The sequence below is a fragment of the Macaca fascicularis genome, chromosome 12, assembly GCF_037993035.2.
Source record: "Macaca fascicularis isolate 582-1 chromosome 12, T2T-MFA8v1.1".
In the NCBI taxonomy this organism is placed as follows: Eukaryota; Metazoa; Chordata; class Mammalia; order Primates; family Cercopithecidae; genus Macaca; species Macaca fascicularis.
The window spans coordinates 106,167,121-106,192,837 of NC_088386.1; the positions used below are offsets into that span (position 1 = coordinate 106,167,121).

The 25,717-nt window shown below is 36.9% G+C and overlaps 1 long non-coding RNA gene across 2 annotated transcripts in view; it reads left to right on the top strand.

The window, feature by feature from the left end:
• Window positions 1-8,074: 8,074 nt before the first annotated feature.
• Window positions 8,075-25,717, top strand: part of LOC135966615 (uncharacterized) — a 121,887-nt gene continuing 104,244 nt past the window's right edge. For both annotated transcript variants that reach the window (XR_010580076.2, XR_012421448.1), the window contains exon 1: window positions 8,075-8,154. This is a non-coding gene — a long non-coding RNA (uncharacterized lncRNA). The remainder of the gene's footprint in view (window positions 8,155-25,717) is intronic.

Consider the following 25,717-nt stretch of genomic DNA (forward strand, 5'->3'; position numbering starts at 1 on the left):
AATACAAAAATTAGCTGAGTATGGTGGCATGCCTGTAGTCCCAGCTACTCGGGAGGCTGAGTCAGGAGAGTCGCTTGAACCCGGGAGGCGGAGGTTGCCGTAAGCTGAAATCATGCCAGTGCACGCCAGCCTGGGTGACCAGAGTGAAACTCCATCTCAAAAAAGACATAGGTGAAAACTAAGCATATCTGAATAAAACATAGACTTTTGCTAATAATGATGCATCAATATTGGCTCATTAGTTATGACAAATGTACCATATACTGTAAGATGTTAACAATAGAGAAAACTTGGTGTGGGATACTTAAGAACTCTCTGAACTCTCCTCTCAACTATTTTGCTAATCTAAAAGTATTCTAAAATAAAAAGTTTATTTTAGAAAAAACAACCAAGAACTAAAACAAACCAATGACAACAACAACAACAAAACGTAGAAAATCTGAAACTTCAAAGAAAAGAGGTGTAAGATCTCATTCTTAGTCAACATTCTTTGTGTTTGGGGTCTGGTATATTATAGAAGGAAAGTCTAAAAATATTCACAATTTATAGCACTGAGGTCTTTTTGAAATGGTTGATCCTATTGGACACAATGTATATGTATGTCACATAGGCATTATTAGTTTCATAGAAATTACACGTGGAGAACAAATTTAGAGGTGTTCTGAAACAATGATCATGAGTAACTTAATATGATAATCAGAACAAAATGAAATTTCTCTTGACATGCCCCCTCCTTTTTATAGTGCTGTGTGACAGGACTTACTTCTAAGGAGAAAAAAAGGGCAACAGCTGAGGATTCATGTTCTTGGTGACAGCTGACATGCTGTGTGTCCAGATCTTCCAAGTATTCCTCATACTTAACTGTACCATTTGCTTAAGTTTTTTTAGATACCAAAATGCAGGGAATGGCAAAAGGAAAAAAAAATCATTACTAAAGTTGGTCTATTGTAGTCTATCTCTAATCCATTGTGTTTCTTTTGCCACATAGCCAAGCTTTGCCACGTTATTAATCTATTTCTTGTATGATAGTATAAGTTTTTCGGTTCTTTTGGCTAAGATAAAATAATTATTTTCTATTTGGAAATGTTGGGCCTGGGAAATGAGAGCGACCAGTATTTCTCCTTCATTTCACTGACCAGGCAACCACAGGCATTCACTCATTCCACATATATTTCTCACCTATTATATGATAGGCATTAGTATTACTGGTTGAACAAGATGAATTTGGTTCTTGTTCCCTTGGAAAACTGAGATATTTGAAAGAGGATATAAACTGGGAATATGCAAACATGGGAGCTGGGAAAACTGACTTGTAGGCATTGGCAAAGGCCTCCTTAAGGAAGGGATAATTGGATTGGGAACCACAGGAAGAGGGGAGTTTATAGGTGAAGGGAAGGGGAAGAGAACTCCAAGCAAAAGAAGCAGCAGTGTATAAGGTACCTTGTAGTATTAAGGAGATACTAAACCAAGTTAGAAAAAAATGTAAAAGAGCCCAAACTTACAAAGTAGGTTAAAAGTGGCTTCATCAATTGTCCTTCCTGCTACCCCACAAAAAGATTGATTTCTCTCTAGATATATAAAATTTAAAAATTCATCTTCTGTGTCTGCAAACTATAGTAGAAATTCCATCTATCCAGAGGACTGGAATAGCAAGTAGGTGACAGCAAACTTTAAAAAATATTGAGAGAGCAAAGTGCATAATGAAATTTATCTGCTTTTATAATACTGTTATGAAGGAGGAGTTAGGAAGTGTTGTTGCCACTTTGTAATGGAAACACTGAAGAGGGACATTGATCAGAAATTCAATGTGTATTTCTTGCTTCCTATCAATCATTTTGCTCAAGTTGAAATTTTTGTGTGCTCCTTGCAGGAATAATTCCTTAAAAATATAGTCCTTATTTTATATTTTCTTAAATATTGGAACAATTAAAAGTGTTTAATAAAGCTTGTTGAATTATAGTTGAATTTGTTGTCATAACGCCTTTATACATTCCTGAAGAAAAGGGATTGTTGGGTAATTAAGTACTTAGCACAATAATTGTGAAATTTTGAAGTGTATAGTATGAAATATCTTTTTCATTTTTATGAATTTTTTTGATATAATGAAGTACTATATTAGGTTTAAAAGCTTATGTTAATTCCCTTTGTCATAGAGCAAAATAAGAATTTAAGTGTGTGAATTAACATGTGTGTGTCTGTGTGTGCATACTTGTGTTAATAGTTATTTCTGAGTGGTAGAATTATGAGTTAATTTTATTTGCTAATCTATATTTTTATTTTTCTTCTCTGACTACACTTTGCTTATACAATAAATAAACAATAAAATAAAAAATTAAAAAGTCAACAATAAAGATTAAATATAAGCAAAACCATATGTAAAAGCCAACTTGTTAAACCTGCAATTAAGACTCAGGATTGTTTCCCCTTACATTTACATAAATCAGTTCATGTGTGTGATAACTACTTGAAAACTTTTCAATAGTAAGCACTTGAAGTAAGTGGCTTTCACATTATTTAATGACACCACAGTTCCTCCTCAAGATTTTGGCCCTAAGTTGACACATCCACTATCTCCAATAATTTGCTTACCAAGGTTCTTCGGTCAACTAAGGTTTATTTCCTCTCCTGAGCTGTCTATAAGTCACAATCCACATTTGGTGGATGAAATCTATACAGAAACCACATCATCTTATTGACTTTTTCCCCCTTAACAAATTGAGTAAAAAGTAGAGTTCATGGTTCTGAATCTCCCAAGCCCTAATAAGTAGCATTTATTGGACCACAGTTTTTTCCAATTTCAACTTGCCTCATTAAGAATCAGACTGCATTTGTGATTGATTCAGAGAATAATTATGGAGTTCATAAAGCCCAACCTCAAAGCTAAAGTAGTAGGTGGTTGAATTATTTTTCTATTAGAATATTGATTTAGTGAGATCTGGTTTATTCCTAACTAGCTACTAGCTGTGTGACTACTGACAATTATTTTAGCTTCAGAGATGCTTAAATACAAAATTAGAAGAATGGATAGGGTAAAATCCAGTGTCTCATTTTTACTGCAAAGTTCTATGGTTTTTGCTTTTTGAAAAGTGTATTATTAGTGGCCATCTGTTGAGGGTTAACATTTCCATTTCCTTTAATCCCCACAATTCTGAGGTAGGTATTATCATTTTCACTTTATGGATAAAAAGACTCAGAGGTAAAGTTACATGCTAGTTGCCCACAGTAAAAGTGTTAAAAACAAGCCAGCCATGGTGTGCACACCTGTAGTCCCTCCTTGAAGGGAGGCTGAGGCAAGAGGATCGCTTGAGCTCCATAGTTGGAGGCTGCAGTGAGTCATGATTATGCCACTGCACTCTAGCCTGGGCAACAGAATAAAAACACCCATAAAACAAAAAACAAAGTGTCAAAAACAGAAGTACAACCCAGTTTTAATGAAATCTAAACCCTACCACTTCGTAATGACTAAGGGAAGGATAACGACATGTGAAAAACAACGAGGATCACACCTCAGCTATTCAGTTGTAGTAGAATTACATTTTGCCTTGTTAAAAAAAAAATGATACGGCCGGGCACAGTGGCTCATGCCTGTAATCCCAGCACTTTAGGAGGCCAAGGTGGGCGGATCACGAGGTCAGGAGTTTGAGACCAGCCTGGCCAACATGGTGAAAGCCCGTCTCTACTAAAATATGAAAAATTAGTTGGGCGTGGTGGTGGGTGACTTTGGAGGTTGAGGCAGGGAAATCATTTGAACCCAGGAAGCAGAGGTTGCAGTGAGCCAAGACTGCACCATTGCACTCCATCTTGGGTGACAGGGCGAGACTCTGTCTCAAAAAAAAAAAAAAAAAAAAGGATCCAATTGAAGGTTATGTTTTAGAAGAAGAGGGCCTCAAAGAAGCAAAAGAATTACTGGAATGTTAGTAATGCCAATGGCAGGGAGATCTTGGGTGTACACAAATTGGAAGAATGCACAATAACTAAGTAATCATAAGCCTAGCACTTATCTGAGAAAAGTTTATGTATGTCATTATTCATTAATGGTATCATCACATTTGGAACTTACAAGATGAACTCCTAACAATGGCCAACAAGGCTGGATTTGCTCTAGTCCCCACTTGTCTCCCTGAACTTCTCTGAGTTCTTGCCTGCTTGTTGGTTATATTCTGGCCATTCTGACTTTCTCTCCTCAGTGCCTGACATTGCTGTACCATTTTCTCAGAACACTTTTTCTATATACTCTTTCACGGCTACTACCCAAGATCGTTTCGATTTTAATCCAAATGTTACTTTCTCTGAAAGACCTAATGGAATCATGCTACTCCTACTCCAGTTATTACTTAGCCCAGCAACTGTTTTTATTATTCTCATGGACTTTATAATTTTTAAATTTTTATTTGTTTTCTAATATATTTAGGAAGTGAGCTTTATCAGATCAGGGACTCATCTTTCTGGTTCTCCAATGAATCTCCAGCTCCCAACTCATAGTAAGCTCAAAACATTTTTTAAAGGAATGGATGAATAAATGAATGAAAGAATGTTATGGGTTTTGCTGTTGCCAGATATACTTAAATGATTCAAGACAGTTTGGAGCCCCAAAATCTGAGCCAGAGAAATAATTTTGAATATTTGAATAATTAGAAGAGAAGAATGAAGATGAACAAAATTGACTATTAGAACCCATTCAGAGAAGTTAATGGCTTTGGAGGTATTTAGTTGAAGGAAGAAAATGGTGGCTTAAAAGCAATTTTAATTGATAAAATGTTGCTATTAAGAGAATAGTCATCAGCTGTTCTTTATGTGTGACTATCAGGGATGAGTAAAATAATTTTCAGTTACAAATAAATAACTTTCTAACTGGGGACTATGAGGTACTCCAAAAATGTTCTAAAATGTAAACTGTTTCCTTTTAAGAATAGATGGGTGTTTAAGTGCAAGCTTGATAAAGGACTGGGACTGAATAATAAAGATGATTTTTTTTAATGTTTACACTCCTTTCATCGCTAAGTTTTAAATTAGTATTGTTTCTTTAACACTTCATAAATCCAATCCTTGTGTAAGTGAAGACTGGTATTTTTCTTCTTTTGCTCTCAGAGTTACCTTGTTAGAGGTCATGATGTGTCCAGGGCCAGCCTGGAACCAGTGCTCAGGAATCTTGTTTTATGAAGCAGATAGTAAGTCATGTAGAAATTGAGTCAGCATGATTCTTTACATGGTTAACATGCTGCTTCCCCTGGAGGTGGGGGTGTAGGATTTCTCAAGGAAGGACATTTATAGTGATTAAAATTGCTCAGAGATTGCTTCACTGGGTAATTCTGATGCTGTAGTATGTGATTCTGGCAAGAGGCAGGGAGTATGAAAGGGACAGAAAATCCCAGACCATGGCAAGGAAGGGCACACGATGCAGGGACTACCTCAAGAAAAGGGGCTGTGGCAGTAAGAGAACAGTAACCAAATGGTCAGACTAGTGATCAGAAATCCTTCTTGGTTGCCTCCTGAGAAGGAGTTGAGAGCAGAAATGTACAAGGGCAATGACTGCTCATTAACTCATCATCATCCTACAATATTTAGCATAATTCCAAGAAGAAACTGGCAAAAGACATTTTGGCCGCTGATATTTTTCTGGGAAATAAAGTGAAAAGCACCATCCAGGACAAAAAGGCCAAGAATAAATACTAAACATGTGCATATCTTAAAAGTCAACAATTTCGCTCATAGTCATATGTCCCACACAGATGTGTATGTATATGCATAAAGATGTACATAGGCTGGGCACGATGGCTCACGCCTGTAATCCCAGCATTTTGGGATGCCAAGGTCACCTGAGGTCAGGAATTTGAGGTCAGCCTGACCAACATGGCAAAACCCTGTCCCTATTAAAAAAACAAAAATTTAGCCAGGCGTGGTGGTGGGCACCTGTAATCCCAGTTATTTGGGAGGCTGAGGCAGGAGAATTGCTTGAACCTGGGAGGCAGAGGTTGCAGTGACCTGAGATCACACCATTGCACTCCAACCTGGGTGACAAGAGCAAGACTCTATCTCAAAAAAAAAAAAGTACATAAACATCTTTAGCAATAATATTCATAAATGCACAAAACTGGAAACAACCCAAATGCCCATTAGCAGTAAAATGGATAGAATATCATATATCCTTGTAATGGAACACTACCCAGCAATAAGAATGAACAAACTACAGGTACATGTAGTAAGATGAATCAGTCTCACATAGTGTTATGGCTCCATTTATATAAAGTTCAAGACTAAGAGAAACTACCTGATGGTATTCAAAGACAGGATAGTAGTGGAGAGGAGTGTTGGGTAGTGGAGAGGAGGATCGGGTAGTGAAGGAGCTGTTGGTTACACAAATTTGTTCACTTTGTGATAATTCATCAAGTTGTACACTTAAGATTTCTGCATTTTTCTAAATGTATGTTATGCTTTAATACAAAGTTTGATAGGGAGAAGAAATAATACTGCCTTCCAAGGTAAAAATGAATGACATTGGGTGGGATAAAAAACAGAGGGACCCTGTGTCAAGCCTGTCTTAGGGTCTTCAGACAGCATGAGTCTGGCTGTCTCCATTTTGAAGATGGGCAACAACTGCAGGGACAAGAATAGCCCATGGCTGACAGTGCATTTGCTTCTACTTGTCCTGGTCAAGGTTTTCTAATTCGGGCCCAAGAGAGTATTCACGTCTCCAGGAGGCCACCCTATGGCACGTTAGGCATTCTTGAGGGACTGGCAGCCCCGGTCCTTGTGTTTGGAGCAGTTCTGCTAGAGGAGGAAACAGCACAAAGGGCACCCTTATGCTGCTGTAAACCAGGGCCAGGATTTTAAAAATGTGAGACACCTGTTTCCCTGTAATTATTAATTTCCATTTCAGGTCTCTAGCTTTTTAATTTGCTGGATGCATTCTTTTATATGAAATGTGATGGGCATTTCTGACATGGAAGAAACTGGGACCAGTAAAGCCGGGAAGAAAGCAAAATGGGGTAGCAGGGGCCCTTTTCTCAGCTTCTAATGAAATATTTGTAGTCAAGATCAAGCACACATATTGATTCTCATCAAGTGTGAAAACAGCAGCAGCCCTGGAGGTGAGCCCCACGGGAGCATTTGTGTCGCACTCTTTCAAATGAAGATTAAATCTCTCGTAAGATGCTGCTTTTGACACACTGGTACTGCATATATTAAAATCCTCCCTGGTGCCCTTTTGGCAGTTAGGATTCAGGTAGTTTCAGTGCATCACAGCCTGTGTACTGACTGGAAAGGAGATTTTTTTTTTTCTTCCCTGGAATGTGTAAAGGAAGAATTATATTGCTGTTTGTTGAAAGAGACTATATATCTCACAAGTCCCATTTCAATAATCTTCTAGAAGCAAGACTGAATTTGGGATTGGAAAGGGCATTACAACATGGCCAAATAAATAGCAAGGGGTCCCTCAACACCTGGCTAGCCTGCAACGTTACAATATGACTTCTAGGCCTTACATTTCACAGTCTCTTTCTTCAACAAACAGTCTGAAAGGTCTTACACAAAGACAGAATTTTAAGTCTGAACACTCAAGAAATGTGGTCTTCAAACTCTAAAGCTGTCACATAATTCCTTGAGATGCACCAGAAACTTTCTGACTAAACCTGTTTATGTCTCCAATAATGGTTAAATCCAATATACCTTAGGGTTTCCCTCAGATTTAGTCTTCATATTCTTTAACTTTTGCTAAATAATTGTAGCAAAATTTCTTATTTTGCATTTCTCTGGCTTCATGACTGGGCTCTCTTATCTTAGGTATACAAGACCATGTACAGGGCTGTGCATTAATATTGCAAGTCTGGAAATTCCAGATATCTTGGCAAAGGGAGAAACACCTAGTTGGAGCATGGAGGATGAGGAACCAACAGGTTCTGAGTCTTCATGTCTTATGCTTAGTCTGATTCCATTTCTTCCCTCAAATTGTAAATACTTCTTTAGGTGTAAAGGAGGGGGCCTATCTAAAGCAGACCAGTGTTTGAGTAGAGTTATTTTTATAGTATGTCCCCTCCCAGTGATTTATGTTTCCTAGAATATTCATGAGGAATGGATGAGCTCCCACAACATCTCGTGTCACTGTCCCCCTCACATACTGGAATACAGTCATTCTGGCCTTCTTCAGTTCATTCTTTGGTATGATATGATGTTCTTTCTTCCTGAATTGTTCTTCTAATCTTTCTTTCGATGAAGGCTTTTATTCCCTGTCTTTCAGGTCTTACCTTAGAAGTGAGTCCTCTCTTCAAAGGGGTTTCACACTCCTCTCATCCCATATTGCAATACTTCATTTGGTGGACTCATAGCTTATAATACTTGCATCATTTATTGATTATTGTCCATCTCACTTAGACCATAAATTCCATGAGACAGTGCTCATGGTTATATTGTTTACTGAATTGATTCTAACCTAAGTGTCTATCAACAGACAAATGGATGTTTGGATAGTGCTATTGTGCTATTGCCATTGTGACTAGGACTGAGACAAACATGCAAGTACAGATATTCATGTACTGATTTCTTTTTCCTTTGGATAAATACTCAGAAGTAGAATTGCTGGATTGTATGGTAGTTCTATTTTTAGTTTTTAATGAAATCATCATACTATTTTTCATAGTGGTTGTACTAATTTACCTTCCCATCGACAGGTAAGAGTTTCCTTTTGTCTGCATTCTCACCAGCATCTGGTATTTTTCGTCTTTTTAATGACAGTCATTCTAACTGGAGTAAGATGATATCTCATTGTGGTTTCCATTTGCATTTCTCTGATGCATAGTGGATGTTGGGTATTTTTTCATATACCATTTGTATATGGCCATTTGTATGCCTTATTTTCAGAAATATCTGTGTCCTTTGCCCACTTTAATATGATTATTTGTGGGGGTTTTTTGGTTGTTGAGTTGTTTGAGTTCCTTATCTATTCTGGATATTAATGCCTTGATGGATGAATAGCTTACAAATATTTTCTCCCATTTAACAGGTTGTCTCTTCACTCTCTTGGTTGTTTCTTTTGATATGCAGAAGCTTTTTAATTTAATATGCTACCATTTGTCTATTTTAATTTTTGTTGCCTGTGATTTTGAGATCTTAGCTGTAAAATCTTTGCCCAGACCAATGTACTGAAGAGTTTTCCCTCCGTTTTCTTCTAGTAGTTTTATAGTTCTAAATGTTATGTTTAAGTCTATAATCTACCTTGAATTATTATTTGATGTAGTGAAGATAGGGGCTTAGATAGAAGATATCTATATTCTTCTGCATGTAGATATCTAAATTTCCCATCGCCATTAATTGAAGATACTGTCATTTCCCTAATGTGTGTTCTTGGCACCTTTGTCAAAAATCAGTTGGCTGTAAATACATAGATTTATTTCTGGATTCTCTCTATTTTTTTTTTTCTCCTGAGACAGAGTCTTGCTCTGTTGCCCAGGCTGGAGAGCAGAGGCAAATCTCAGCTCACTGCAACCTTTACCTCCTAGGTTTAAGTGATTCTCCTGCCTTACCCCCCGAGTAGCTGGGATTACAGGTACATACTACCATGCCTGGCTAATTTTTTGTATTTTTAGTAGAGATGGGTTTTTGCCATGTTGGCCAGACTGAGCTCAAACTCTTGGTCTTAAGTGATCTGCCTGCCTCGAGCTCCCAAAATGCTGGGATTACAGGCATTAGCCACTGCACCTGGCCTGGATTCTCCATTCTATTCCATTAGTCTATGTAACTGTTTTTTTGTTTTTGTTTTTGTTTTTTTTTTTTACTAATACTATGCTGTTTTAGTTATAGCCTTGTAATATATGCTGAAATCAGGTAATGTGATGCCTCTAGCTTTGTTCCTTTTGCTCATGTTGCTTTGGCTTTTTGGGCTCTTATTTGGTTCCATGAAAATTTTAGGATTGTTTTTTCTAATCCTGTGAAAAATGACATCGGTATTTTGATAGGGATTCCACTGAAACTGTTGATTGCTTTGGGCAGCATGGCCATTTTAACAATATTAATTCTTCTGATCCATGAGCATGAAATGTATTTCCATTTTTTGTGTCTTCAATTTCTTTCACCAGTACTTTTTAGTTTTCCTTGTACAGGTCTTTTATCTCAGTTAAATTTATTCCTAGGTATTTCATTATCTTCTTGTAGCTATTATAAGTGGTATTGCATTTTTAATTTCTTTCTCAGCTACTTCATTATTGTGTATACAAATGCTACTGATTTTTGTAATTGATTTTTGTATCCTGAAACTTTATTGAATTTATCATGTCTAAAACGTTTTTGGTGAAGTCTTTAAGTTTTCCTAGACAAAAAATTATATTATTGGCAAAGAGAGACAATTTGACTTCCTCTTTTCCAATTTGGCTGCCTTTTATTTCTTTCTCTTGCCTGATTGTTCTGGCTAGGATTTCTAGCACTATGTTGAATAGGAGTGGTGAAAGTGGGCATTCTTGTTTTATTCTAGTTCTTGGAGGGAAGGATTTCAGCTTTTCTTCATTCAGTATTATCTTAGCTATGGGTTTGTCATATGTGCCTTCCATTATGTTGAGGTACATCCCTTCTATGCCTACTTTGTTGAGGTTTTTATCATGAAGGGATGTTGAAATTTATCAAATACTTTCTCTGCATTCATTGAAATAATTGTATGGTTTTTATTCTTCATTCTGTTGATGTGAGGTGTCACATTCAATGATTTGCATATGTTGAACTATCCATGAATCACTGGGATAAATACCAGGGATCATGGTGTATTATTTTTTTGATGTGCTATTGGATTTACCTTGCTAGTATTTTGTTGAGGATTTTTGCATTTTGCATCTATGTTCATCAGGGCTATTAGTCTACAGTATTTTTAGTGGTGGTTTTGCTTTCTTATCTGATTTTAGGCTGAGGGTAATTCTGGCCTGGTAGAATGAATTAGAAAGAATTCTTTCCTCTCCAATGTCTGAAATAGTTTGAGGAGAATTGGTGTTAGTTTTTCTTTGAATTTGGTAGAATTCAGCAGTGAAGCCATCTGGTCCTGGACTTTTCTTTGTTAGAAGACTTTTTGTTACTGCTTTGATCTCATTACTTGTTATTGGTCTGTTTGGGTTTTCTAATTTTTTTTTATTCAGTCTTGGTAGGTTGTATGTGTCTAGGAATTTATCCATTTCTTTTAGGTTTTCCAGTTTGTTTATATATATTTGTTCAAATAGTCTTTGATCTATTGTATTTCTGTGGTACCAGGTGTAATATGTTTTTTATTTCCATTTTGTTTATTTGTCTTTTCACCTTTTTTCTTGGTTAGTATAGAAAGTAGTTAATTTTTTATTTGTTTGAAAAAAACAACTTTTTGTTCCATTAATTCTTTGGGGTTTTTTCTGTATTTTATTTATTTCTTCTCTGATCTTTATTTTTCTTCTAATTTTGGTTTGGTTTGGTCTTGTTTTTCTAGTTACCTGAGGTGCATCATTAGATTGTTTATTTTAAATCTTTCTATTTTTTGATGTAGGTATTTATGGCTATAAGCTTTCCTCATAGCACTGGTTTTCCTGTATCTCATAGGTTTTGGCATTTTGTATTTTGATTTCATCCATTTTATTTTTGATTTCCTCCATTTATTTTTTGACCCAATAATGGTCATTCAGGAGCATATTGTTATTGTTTGATTTCCATTTATTTGCACAGTTTCCAAAGTTTCTCTTATCGTTTTTAAAAATTTTAGATTCATGGGGTAAATGTGCAGGTTTATTACATGGCATAATGATGAGGTTTGGGCTTCTATTGATCCTGTTACCCAAATAGTAAATATAATACCCAACAGAGAGTTTTTCAACCTTCCATCCCCCCAACTTCCCTTTGCAGTCCTCATTGTATTATTTCTATCTTTATATCTGTGTGGATCCAGTGTTTAGTTCCCACTTATAAGTGAGAACGTGGTATTTGCTTTTTTGTTTCTGCATTAATTTGCTAAGGATAATGGCTGCCAGCTGCCTTCATGTTGCTGCAAAGGAAATTTCATTCTTTTTTATAACTATGTAGTATTCCATTGTGTATGTGTACCACATTTTCTTTATCCAATTCACCATTGATGGGCCCCTACATTGATTTCATGTCTTTGTTATTGTGAATATTACTGTGATAAATATGAGTGCAGGTTTTTTTTTGTTTTTTTTTTTTTTTTTTTTTTTCAGAATGATTTTAAATCTCCAAACTCCTTTCCACAGGGGCTATTGGTGATAGAAGTGCTACTGATTTTTATACATTGATTTTGTATCCTGAAACTTTACTGAAGTTGTTTATTAGGCCTAGGCGTCTTTTGGCAGGATCTTTTGTTTTTTTTTGGATATAGGATTATATCATCAGTGAAGAGGTAATCTGACTTCTTCTCTTTCTATTTGGGTGCCATTTATTTCTTTATCTTGCCTGATTGCTCTGGCTAGGACTTCCAGTACTATGTTGAATAGGAGAGGTGAGAGTAGACATCCTTGTCTTGTTTCAGTTCTTACAGGGAATGCCTCCAACTTTGTCCATTCAGTACGATATTGGCTGTGGGTCTGTCATAGATGGCTCTTATTATTTTGAGGCACGTTCCTATAATGCCTAGTTTTTTGAGAGTTTTTATCATGAAGAGATGTTAGATCTTATCAAAAGTTGTTTCTGCATTTATTGAGATGGTTTTTAGTTCTGTTTATATGGTGAATCACATTAAAATTTTTTTATAATTTCAACTTTTTTAGTTTCAGGGGTATGTGTGCAAGTTGCTACATGGGTATATTGCATGATGATGAGATTTGGGTTACAAATGATCCCATCACCCAGATAGTGAGCACAGTACCCAACAGTTAAGTTTTTCAACCCTTACCCTCTTCCTTACTCCCCACAGTAGTCCCCAGTGTCTATTGTTCCCATATCTATGTCCAGAGTACCCAGTGTTTGGCTCTCACTTATAAATGAGAATATGCAGTATTGGTTTTCTTTTCCTGCATTAATTTGCTTAGGATAATGGCTTTCATGTTGCTGCAAAGGACATAATTTTGTTCTTTTTTATGACAACCTAGTATTCTACGGTGTATCATTTTCATTTTATAATTGACCAGTTATGGGAAACTAGGTTGATTCCATGTCTTTGCTACGGTGAGTAGGAATCATATTTATTGATTTGCATATGTTGAACCATTCTTGCATCTCCAAAATAAAGCTCATTTGATCACAGTAAATTAACTTTTTAATGTACAGCTGAATGCAGTTTACTAGTATTTTGTTTAGAATTTTTGAATCTATGTTCTTCAGGAGTATAGGCCTATGGGTTTCTTTTGTGTTGTGTCTTTGCCAGATTTTTTATCAGGATAATACTGGTTTCATAGAATGAGTATGAGAAGAATCCTTCCTCAAGTTTTGGGAATAGTTTCAGTAGAATTGGTGCCATTTCCTCTTTGTCTGTCCTGTGGAATTTAGCTGTGAATCCATCTGATCAGGGGCTTTTCTTGATTGGTAGGTTTTTGAAATTACTGGTTCAACTTTGGAACAAATTATTGGTCTGTTCATGGTTTCCATTTCTTACTAATTAAATCTTGGGAGATTATGTGTTTCCCAGGATTGATGTATTTCTTCTAGGTTTCCTAATTTGTTTATATATGTAGGGGTTCATAATAGTCTCTGAAAATCTCTTGTATTTCTGTGGGATTGGTTGTAATATCACCTTTGTCATTCCTGATTGTGCTTATTTAGATCTCTTCTTTCTTTTCTTCTTTATTAATCTAGCTAGAGGTCCATCAATTTGTTTATCTTTTCACCAACTTTTCATTTCATTGACCCTTTGTGATTTTTTTTTTTTGGTCTCCAATTTAATTAAGTTCTGCAATGATTGTAATTATTTCTTTTCTTCTGCTAGCTTTGAGTTTTGATTGTCTTTGATTTTCTAGTTCCTCTGGGTGTGATATTTGATTTTTAACTTGAGATTTTTCTATATTATTGATGTAGGTGGTTAGTGCTATAAATATTCCTCTTAACACTACTTTTGCTGCATCCAGAGGTTTTGGTATGTTGTGTCTTATTTTCATTTGTTGAAATGAATTTTTAAATTTCTGCCTTACTTTTATCATTTACCAAAGAGTTATTCAGAAGCAAGTTTTTTAGTTTCCATATATTTGTGTGGTTTTGAGAGTTCCACTTGGTACTGATTTCTGGTTTATTCCACTGTGGTCCAAGAAGATGCTTGATATGATTTCAATTTTGTTGAATTTATTGAGATTTACTTTAAGACTCAGGATGTGGTCAATCTTAGTTTATGTTCCATGTGCAGATTAGAAGAATGTATATTCTGTGGTTGTTGGAGTATTTTGTAGATGTCGATTAACTCTCATACGTCAAGGGTTAAATTTAAGTTTAGGATTTCACTGTTTTCTGCATCAATGATCTGTCTAATGCTATCAGTGAAGTATTAAAGTCTTCCACGATTATCATGTGGCAATTTAAGCCTTTTCTTGGATCTAGAAGTAATTGTTTTACAGATCTGGTGCTCCAGTTGGGTACATATATATTTAGGATAGTTAAATCTGCTTGTTGAGTTGAATGCTTTATCATTACACAATGCCCTTCATTGTCCTTTTTTACTGTTGTTGGTTTAAAGTCTGTTTTATCTGACATAGGAATAGTGACTCCTGTCATTAGTTCTGTTTATGTGATGGATTGCATTTATTGATTTGTGTATGTTGTACCAGCCTTGCATCCCAGGGATGAAGCTGACTTTCTCATGGTGGATAAGCTTTTTGATTTGCTGCTGGATTCAGTTTGCCAGTATTTTATTGAGGATTTTTGCATCAATATTCATTAGGGATATTGGCCTGAAATTTTTTTTGTCGTGTTATCTGCCAGATTTTGGTATCAGGATGATGCTGGTCTCCATAAAATGAGTTAGAGAGAAGCTCCTCTTTTTCTATTGTTTGGAATAGTTTCAGAAGGAATGGTACCAGCTCCTCTTTGTAGCTCTGGTAGGATTTGGCTGTGAATCCATCTGGTCCTGGGTTTTTTTTGGTGGTAGGCTAACAATTACTGCCTCAATTTCAGAACTTGTTATTGGTCTATTCAGGAATTCAACTTCTTTCTGGTTTAGTCTTGGGAGGGTGTATGTGTCCAGGAATGTATCCATTTCTTCTAGATTTTTAAATTTATTTGCATAGAGGTGTTTTTAGTATTCTCTGATGGTAGTTTGTATTTCTTTGGGATCAGTTATGATTATCTCAGTACAGGCAGAAAAGGCCTTTAATAAAATTCAACACCGCTTCATGCTAAAAACTCTCAATAAACTTGATATTGATGGAACCTATCTCAAAATAATAAGAACGATTTATGACAAACTCACAGTATATCATACTAAATGGGAGAAAGCTGGAAGCATGCCCTTTGAAAACCAGCACAAGACAAGGATGCCCTCTCTCACCACTCCCAGTCAACATAATATTGGAAGTTCTGGCCAGGGGAATCATGCAAGAAAAATAAATAAAGTGTATTCAAATAGGAAGAGAGGAAGTCAAATTGACTCTGTTTACAGATGACATGATTGTATATTTAGAAAACTCCATTGTTTCAGCCCCAAATCTGCTTAAGCTGATAAGCAACTTCAGCAAAGTCTCAGGAGACAAAATTAAGTGCAAAAATCACAAGGATTTCTATATACCCATAATAGACAGACAGCCAAATCATGAGTGAACTCTCATTCACAATTGCTACAAAGAGGATAAAATACCTAGGAATAAAAATTACAAGGGATGTGAAGGACCTCTTCAAGGAGGACTACAAACCACTGCTCAAGGAAATCAGAGAGGACCCAAACCATGGAAAACCAATCCATGGTCATGGATAGGAAGAATCAATATAGTGAAAATGGCCATACTGCCCAAAGTAATTTATAGATTCAATGCTATCCCCATCAAACTACCATTGACTTTCTTCACAGAATTAGAAAAAACTACTTTAAATTTCATATGGAACCAAAAAAGAGCCTGTATAGCTAGGATAATGCTAAGCAAAGAAACAAAGCTGGAGGCATCACGCTGCCTGACTTCAAACTATACTGCAAGGCTACAGTAACCAAAACAGCATGGTACTGGTACCAAAACAGATATATAGACCAATGTAACAGAACAGAGGCCTTAGAAATAAAGTCACACATCTACAAAAATCTGATCTTTGAAAACCCAACAAAAACAGGCAATGGAGAAAGGATTGCCTATTTAATAATAGTGTTGGGAAAACTGGGTAGCCATATGTAGAAAACTGAAACTGGACCCCCTCCTTACACCTTATACAAAAATTAACTCAAGATAGATTAAAGACTTAAAGGTAAGACCTAAAACCATAAAAACCCTAGAAGAATATCTAGGTAATACCATTTAGGACATAGGCATGGGCAAAGACTTCATGACTAAAACACCGAAAGCAATGGCAACAAAAGCCAAAATTGACAAATGGGATCTAATTAATCTAAAGAGCTTCTGCACAGTAAAAGAAATTATCATCAGATTGAACAGGCAACTATAGAATGGGAGAAAATTTTTGCTATCTATCCATCTGACAAAGGGCTAACATCCAGAATCTACAAAGAACTTAAACAAATTTACAAGAAGAAACCCCATCAAAAAGTAGGCAAAGGATATGAACAGACACTTCTCAAAAGACATTTATGCAGCCAACAAACATATGACAAAAAGCTCGTCATCACTGGTCATTAGAGCAATGCAAATCAAAACCACAATGAGATACTATCTTATGCCAGTCAGAATGGCGATCATTAAAATATCAGGAAACAACAAATGCCGGAGAGGATGTGGAAAAATAGGAACACTTTTACAGTGTTGGTGAGAGTGTAAATTAGTCATTGTGGAAGACAGTGTAGCGATTCCTCAAAGATCTAGAACCAGAAATACCATTTGACCCAGCAATTCCATTACTGTGTGTGTACCCAAAGGATTAGAAATCATTCTGCTATAAAGACACATACACACATATGTTTACTGCAAGACTGTTCACAATAGCAAAGTCTTGGAATCAATGCAAATGCCCATCAATGATAGACTGGATAAAGAAAATGTGGCACATATATACCATGGAGTACCATGCAGTTATTAAAAAGGACAAGTTCATGTCCTTTGCAGGGACATGGATGAAGCTAAAAATCATTCTCTGCAAACTAACACAGGAAAAGAAAACCAAACACCATGTCTTCTCACTCATAAGTGGGAGTGGAACAATGAGAACACATGGACACAGTGAGGGGAACATCACAGACCAAGGTCGTTCAGCAGGTGGGGGGTTAGGGGAGGGATAGCATTAGGAGAAATACCTAATGTATATGATGGGTCGATGGGTGCAGTAAACCACCATGGCACGTGTATACCTATGTAACAAACCTGCACATTCTGCACATGTATCCCAGAACTTAAAGTATAATAATAAAAAAGATTTCTATTATTTTTGTTTTTCATTTACATGATAGAACTTTCTTCATCCCTTACTTTGAGCCTGTAAGTGTCACTACATGTGAGATGGGTCTCTTGAAGACAGCAGAAGGATGGGTGGTTTTTAAATCCAATTTGCCACTCTGTCTTTTAAGTGGAGTGTTTAGGCCATTCACATTTAAGCTTAGTATTGATATGTGAGGTTTTGTTCTTATCATAGTGTTGTTAGTTAGTTGCTTTGTAGTCTTGATTTTATAGTTGCTTTATAGTATCTGTGGGCTATGTTTTTACATCTGCTTTTCTGGTAGTGAATATCATTCTTTCACTTCCATGGTTAAAACTCCCTTAAGTATCTATTATAGGACTCATCTGGTGGTAAAAATTTCTGGTACCAATTGCTTGTGTGGAAAGACTCTAGTTCTTCTTCATTTATGAAGCTTAGATTGCCAGGATATAAAATGGTTGGCTGATATTTCTTTTCATTAAGAATGTTAAAAATTAGAAACCTGCCTCTTAGTCTGATGGGTTTTCTTTTTTAGGTAATATGGTCCTTTTCTCTCACTGCTTTTAAGATTTTTTCTCTTGTGTTGACTTTGGATAGTCTGATGATTAAGTGCCTTCAGGATGGTCATTATCTATAGTGTTTCACTGGAGTTCCTTGGTGATATGGTTTGGCTGTGACCCCACCCAAATCACAACTTGAATTGTATTTCCCAGAATTCCCACATGTTGTGAAAGGGACCCAAGGGGAGGTAATTGAATATCGTGGGCCAGTCTTTCCCATGCTATTCTCATGAGAGTGAATAAGTCTCGTGAGATCTGATGGATATCATGGGGGTTTATGCTTTTGCTTCTTCCTCATTTTTCTCTTGCAGCCGCCATGTAAGAAGTGCCTTTTGCCTCCCACCATGATTCTGAGTCCTCCCCAGCCATGTGAAACTGTAGGTCCAATTAAACCTTTTTTGTTCCCAGTTTTGGGTATGTCTTTATCAACAGCATGAAAGTTAACTAATACACTTGGATTTCTTGTATCTGCATGTTGACCTCTCTAGCAAGACTGGGGAAATTTTTTTGAATTATATCCTCAAATATATTTTCCAAGTTTCTTACTTTCTCTTATTCTCTCTCAGAAATGCCAACAAGTTGTAGATTTGGTCACTTGACATAATTCTGTATTTCTCAAAGACTTTTCTCATGTTGAAAAAATTTTTTTTTCTTTATTTTTGTCTGACTTAACTGATTTGAAGGACTGGTCTTTGAGCTCTGAAATTCTTTCTTCTGCTTGGTCTGGTCTATTGTTAAGGCTTTCAGTTGTATTTTGAAGTTCCTTAAGTGAATTTTGCCATTTGAGAAGTTCTGTTTGGTTCTTTCTTATATAGCTATGTTGTCTTTCAGATCCTGGATCATTTTCCTGTTTTCTTTGTGTTGGATTCTGAATTCAGCACCTCTCATTTCAGACATTTCATTCTGGTTAAGATTCACTGCTAGGGGGCCCCGCGCGTTGGCTCACTCCTATAATCCCAGCACTTTGGGAGGCCGAGGTGGGCGGATCACAAGGTCAGGAGATCAAGACCATCCTGGCTAACATGGTGAAACCCCGTCTCTACTAAAAAATACAAAAGACTAGCTGGGCGAGGTGGCGGGCGCCTGTAGTCCCAGCTACTCGGGAGGCTGAGGCAGGAGAATGGCACGAACCCGGGAGGCGGAGCTTGCCGTGAGCCGAGATCGCGCCACTGCACCCCAGCCTGGGTGACAGAGAGAGACTCTGTCTCAAAAAAAAAAAAAAAAAAAAAAAAAAAAAAAAGATTCATTGCTAGGGAGCTAGTACAGTCTTTTGGAGGTGACAAACTCTCTGGGTTTTTGTACTGCCAGAGTTCATGTGCTGATTCCCTCTGAACACAGGGAGCTAACACTTCTTTTTGGAAGTTGCTATCATTTGGATTGGGATTTTTGACTTTTTATTCTTTTTCCCTCGAGGGTGTGACTCTGGTGTATGTGTGTATAATCACTTGGTTTTGTTTCTGGGTGCTTTTAGAGGACCAAATATCTGTATGGGTCTTTTGGCTGCAGTTAGGTTTGTGCAGTGACTTTCTTGTGGTGAGAGAGAGAGAGATATATAAAATATATATCATATACTATATATTATATATACTATATATCATATATGACATGTATTATATATACTATACATAATATATACTATATAATATATACTATATAATATGTATATACTATATATGTATACACTATTTAATGTATACTATATATTAGGTGTACTATATATTCTATATATACTATTATATATAGTATATATAGTGGTGTAATTCAGGCTGCAGTACAGTAGATGGCACTTGAGAAAGACTACGAGCCAACAGGTTGACTCTTACTCTGCATGTGCTTGCCATTGGCCTGGGCAATGGTGACAGAGAAGTGAGGAAAAACACCCTCCCTCAGTGTATACTTCCGTTTGGCAGAGGTGAAGCTGCTGGAGAAGCTGGAAAAGTGGCCTCTTTCAGCCTATCACCTCTAGGACCCAATAGGAGGAGCCCTGCCACATTCACAGCAGTGAACGGGGAGAGGAGCGAGGGTTGAGTGATGGATGACCCTCTTCCCAGATTTGTTCACAGGCATTAATGGTGCCCCATGCAGTGACTGGCATCACACTTGTGCTTCCTTTGACCCAAGGCATGCCTTGTTGGGTGGTTCTCCTCTCTTAGGGGTTGTCTGCACTGAGGTTTAGATAATATCTGGGGAAGTGGGGACTGCCCCCATATTACTCTTCAGAGCTGGTGAGGCACTCTCCCCTATCTGGTCAATGAAGCAGGCTGGGGCACACAGTAATGACACAGGCAGACAGGTTCCAGTAATGACACAGGCAGACAGGTCGCAAACGCTGTTTGTGGCTGCAAGTCTACCACCAAGGAGAAACTTCAACTTGGGCAACCCTCCCCCTGCGGTGGGCCTGTAATGGGAGAGAGTCTAATTCCAGCACCTACTGGTAGAGTGTATGTGACATGTGCCACTCAATTCTGGCTCCCACTCCAAAGCAGACACTCCAGTCTCTGGGCTGAGACCACAGTGCCTGCAATGGCTACTGCTGCCAGGTAGCCAAACAATGACTATCTTTGTATAAGCCTGGATTATAAATGGAGTCCTCCTCTCATTCTCAGATCTAGGAAAATGTCTGCAGCTTTTCCTGGTCTCTCTCTCTTTGTCTCTCAGACTGTACCCAAGTTAGTTCCAGGGTTTGAGAGAAAAATTGTGCTCTCTCATGGCCTTGATTACACAGGTCGCCAGTGGAAGGTGAGTCACAGAGGGAGACTGACTGCCCCTCTCCTGTACTGGGGCTTCACTCACTTTTATAAGCTGATTGCTATCACTGGGTCTGATTGCCCACCTTCTCCCCGGGCTTGGAGTGTCCTCTAGTATTCTGGTGAGTTCCCATTTTCCTTCTTGAATTAAATATCAAAAAACTGATTTTTATGCACTATTTTGCTACTTCCAGGTGACTGAGGTATGCTAAGAGCCTCTAATCCACAATCTTGGAAACAGCAACAACAGAAACCCCTCTTGTTAATGGAGTCTACGTTTATTTCATTGTGGTCTGAGAATATACGTAATATAATTTTGATTTTTGAAAAATTTGTTGAGGGTTGTTTTCTGTCCTGGAGAATGATGTATCCTGGAGAGTGTTCCATGGGCTGATGAGCAGAATGTGTGTTCTGTAGCTATTAGATGAAATGCTCTGCAAATGTCTATTAGGTCCATTTGGTCTAATGCAGAATTCAAAGTTTCTTTGTTAATTTGTTAATTTTCTGTCTAGATAATCTGTCTAATGCTGAGAGTGCAGTATTGAAATCCTCAATGTATTGGAAACTATCTCTCCCTCTAAATCTAATATTTGATTTATATATCTGGATGCTCTGGTGTTGGGTGCACCTATGTTTAGAAGTGTTATATGCCTTTGCTGAATTGATCCCTTTATCATTGTATAATGAACTTGTCTGTCTCTTTTTACAGTTTTTGACTTAAAATATGTTTTTTTTTTCTCTGATATAAGTACAGCTACTCCTGCTCGCTTTTGGTTTTTCTTTTCATGCACTATCTCTTTTCATCCCTTTACTTTCAATTTATATGTGTCTTTAAAGGTAGCTAGCATAGAGTTGGGCCACATTTTTAAAATCCATTCAGCCAGTGTATATCTTTTATGTGAGAAGTTTTAATCCATTTACATTGAGGATTATTGATATGTGAGGCTTTATTCCCGTCATTTTATTCAGTGTTTTCTGGTTGTTTTGTATATCCTTTGTTTCTTTCTCTTTTTCTGCTTATCATCGTGGCTTGCTGGTTTTCTGTAATGGTAATATTTGAGTCTTTTCTCTTTTTTTGTTTGTGTTTGCTCTACCAGTGGTTTTTATATTTTCATGTTTTTATGGATAGTAGATAATTTTCTTTCACTTTCAGGTGTATCACTCCTTTAAGCATTTCTGTTTTCTGGATATTTTTGTTTGTTTCTGACTTTTATTTTAGATGCAGGGGTTTTATGTGCAGGTTTATTACCTGGGTATGTTATGTGATGCTGAAGCTTGGGGTGCAAACATTCCTGTCAACCAGGTACTAAGCATAGTACCCAATAGGTAGTTTTTCAACCCTTTCCCCCTGTCCTCCCTCCCCTGTCTACGAGTCACCAGTGTCTATTGCTTGTATTTATGTCAATGAGTACCCAATGGTTAGCTCTAACTTATAAGTGAGAATTTACAGTACTTGATTTTTCTGATCCTGTGTTAATTAACTTAGGATAATAGCATCCAGTTGCAAAGGACAGCTTTATTCTTTGTTATGGCTGCATAGTATTCCATGGTGTATTAGTCCATTCTCACACTGCTAATAAAGACATACCCAAGTCTGGGTAATTTATAAAGGAAAGAGGTTTAATGTACTTAGAGTTCAGCATGGCTGGAGAGGCCTCAGGAAACTTACAATGATGGTGGAAGGGGAAGCAAATACGGCAGCAGGAAGAAGAAGAATGAGTGCCCAGCACAGGGGGAAGTCCCTTATAAAACAGCAGATCTTGTGAGAACTAACTCACTATCATGAGAACAGGATGGGGGAACCACCCACATGATTCAATTATCTACCATCAGATCCCTCTCATGACACGTGGGGAATATGGGAACAACAATTCAAGATGAGATTTGGGTGGGGACACAGCCAAGTTATATTACATGGTGTATATGTACCACATTTTCTTTACTCAACCCACTGTTGATGGGAACTTAGCTTAATTCCATGTCTTTGTTGTTGTGCATTGTCCTGCAATGAACATGTGAGTGCATATGTCTTTTTATGAGAATAATTTGGTTTTTTTTCACTATATACCAGGTATTGAGGTTGCTGTATCAAATGGTAGTTCCATTTTAAGTTCTGTGAGTAATCTCCAAACTGCTCTCTATAGTGGCTGAATTAATTTACATTCCCACCAACAGTGTTTAAGCATTCCCTTTTCTCCATAGCCTCTCCAATATGTGTGTGTTTGTGTGTGTTTTACTTTTAAATAATAGTCAGTCTGACAGATGTAAGATGGTATCTCACTGTGATTTCAATTTGCATTTTTCTATGATTAGTAATTTAGAGCATTTTTTCCAATGTTTGTTGGTTGCTTGTATGCTTCCTTTTGAGAAATGTCTGTTCATGTCTTTTGACCATTTTTTGAGTGAGGGGGGTTATTTGATTTTTGCTTGTTGAATTGTTTAAGTTCCTTACAGACTCTGGATATTGATTCTTCCAGTCCATAAGCATGGATTGTTTTTCTACTTGTTTCTGTCCTCTATGATGTTTTTACAGTGTTTTATAATTCTCATTGGTAAAGAACTTCCACCTCTTTGGTTAAATGTATTCCTAGGAATGTTTTTGTGTTGATATTGTAAATGGAATTACATTCTTGATTTGAATCTCAGCTTGAATGATATTGGTGTGTAGAAATGCAACTGAATTTTCTACATTGATATTGTATTGTGAGACTTTACTGAAGTTGTTTATCAGTTCCAGGAGACTTTTAGAGTTTTCTAGGTATAAAACTGTATGGTCCATGAGGAGACATACTTTGAGTTCTTTACTTGTTTGGATGCCTTTTATCTTTGTCTTGCCTGATTGCTCTAGCTAAGATTTCCAGTATACTATGTGGAATAGGAATGGTGAAAGTAGGCATCCTTGTGTTCTTCCAGTTCTCAAAGGAAAGGCTTTCAGTTTTTGCTGGTTCAGCAGGATGTTGGCTCTGGGTTTGTCATAGATGACTCTTACTATTTTGAGATATGTTTCTTCAACGCCTAATTTCTGAAGGGTTTTTTATCATGAAGGGATGTTGAATTTTATCGGAAGCTTTTTCTGTATCTATTGAGAAGATTATATGGTTTTTGTTTTTAATTTTGTTTATGTGATAAATCACATTTATTAATTGGCCTATGTTGAACCAACCTTGCATCCCAGGAATGAAGCCTACTCGATTATAGTGAATTAACTTTTTGATGTCCTGTTGAATTTTGTTTACTCATTTTGTTAAAGAGTTTTGTGTCTATGTTCATTAGAGATATTGACCTGTAGTTTTCTTTTGTGTGTGTGTCTTTGCCAAGTTTTGGTATCAGAGTAATGCTGGCTTCATAAAATGCGTTAGAGAAGAGTTCTTGCTCCTTGATATTTGGGAACAGTTTCAGTAGAATTGGTACCAGCTCTTTTCCATATGGTTGGTAGAATTCTGCTGTGAATCCATCTGGTCAGGGGCTTTTTAAGGTTTTTTATTACTGATTCCATTTATGAACTCCTTATGGATCTTTTCGGGGTTTCAATTTCTTTCTGATTCAATTTTTTTAAATTTTATTTTTCTGTAGGTTGAGATACAGGCAGTGTTTGGTTACATGAGTAAATTCTTTAGTGGTAATTTTGTGAGGTTTTGGTGCACCCATCACCTGAGCAGTCAGTATACACTGCACCCTATTTGTAGTCTTTTATGCCTCACCCTCCTCCCACCCTTCCCCCTTAGTTTCCAAAGTCCATTGTATCATTCTTATGCTTTTGCATCCTCATAAATTAGCTCCTACATATCAGTGAGATCATGCAATGTTTGGTTTTCCATTCTTCAGGTACCTCACTTAGGATAATAGTTTCCAATCTCATCCAGATGGCTGTGAATGCTCTTTGTTTATTCCTTTTTATGACAGAGTAGTATTCCATTGCGTATATATACCACAGTTTCTTTATCCACTCATTGATTGATAGGCATTTGGGTTGGTTCCATGATTTTGTAATTGCGAATTGTCCTTCTGTAAACATGCATGTGCAAGTATCTTTTTCGTATAATGACTTCTTTTCCTCTGGGTAGATACCCAGTAGTAGGATTGCTGGATCAAATGGTAGTTCTATTTTAGTTCTCTAAGGAATCTCCACACTGTTTTCCGTAGTGGTTGTATTAGTTTACATTCTCACCAGCAGTGTAGAAGTGCTCCCTGATGCCCCCCATCCATGCCAGTATCTACTGTTTTTTGATTTTTAAATTACGGCCATTCTTGCAGGAGTAAGGTGGTATCACATTGTGGTTTTGATTTGCATTTCCTTAACAGCGATGTTGAGAAGTTTTTATATGTTTGTTGGCCATTCCATTCGTATGTCTTCTTTTGAGAATTGTCTATTCATGTCCTTAGCCCACTTTTTGATGGGGTTGCTGGGTTTTTTTTGTTTTTCTGTTTTTTGATGATTTGTTTGAGTTTGTAATAGATTCTGGATATTAGTGCTTTGTCAGACGTATAGATTGTGAAGATTTTCTTCCACTCTGTGGGTTGTCTGTTTATTTTGCTGCCTTCCTTTTGCCATATAAAAGCTCTTTAGTTGAAGTCCCAGCTATTTATCTTTGTTTTTATTGGATTTGCCTTTGGGTTCTTGGTCATAAAATCCTTGCTTAAGCCAATGTCTAGAAGGGTTTTTCCAATGTTATCTTCTAGAATGTTTATAGTTTCAAGTTTTAGATTTAAGTCCTTAATCCATCTTTAGTTGATTTTTGTATAAGGTGAGAGATGAGGATTCGGTTTCATTATCCTACATGTGGCTAGCCAATTATCCCAGCATCGTTTGTTGAAAAGAGTGTTCTTTCCCCACTTTATATTTTTGTTTGCTTTGTCAAAGATCAGTTGGGTGTAAGTATTTGGGTTTATTTCTGTGTTCTCTATTCTGTTCCATTGGTATATGTGCCTATTTTTATACCAGTACTACGCTGTTTTGGTGACTATGGCCTTATA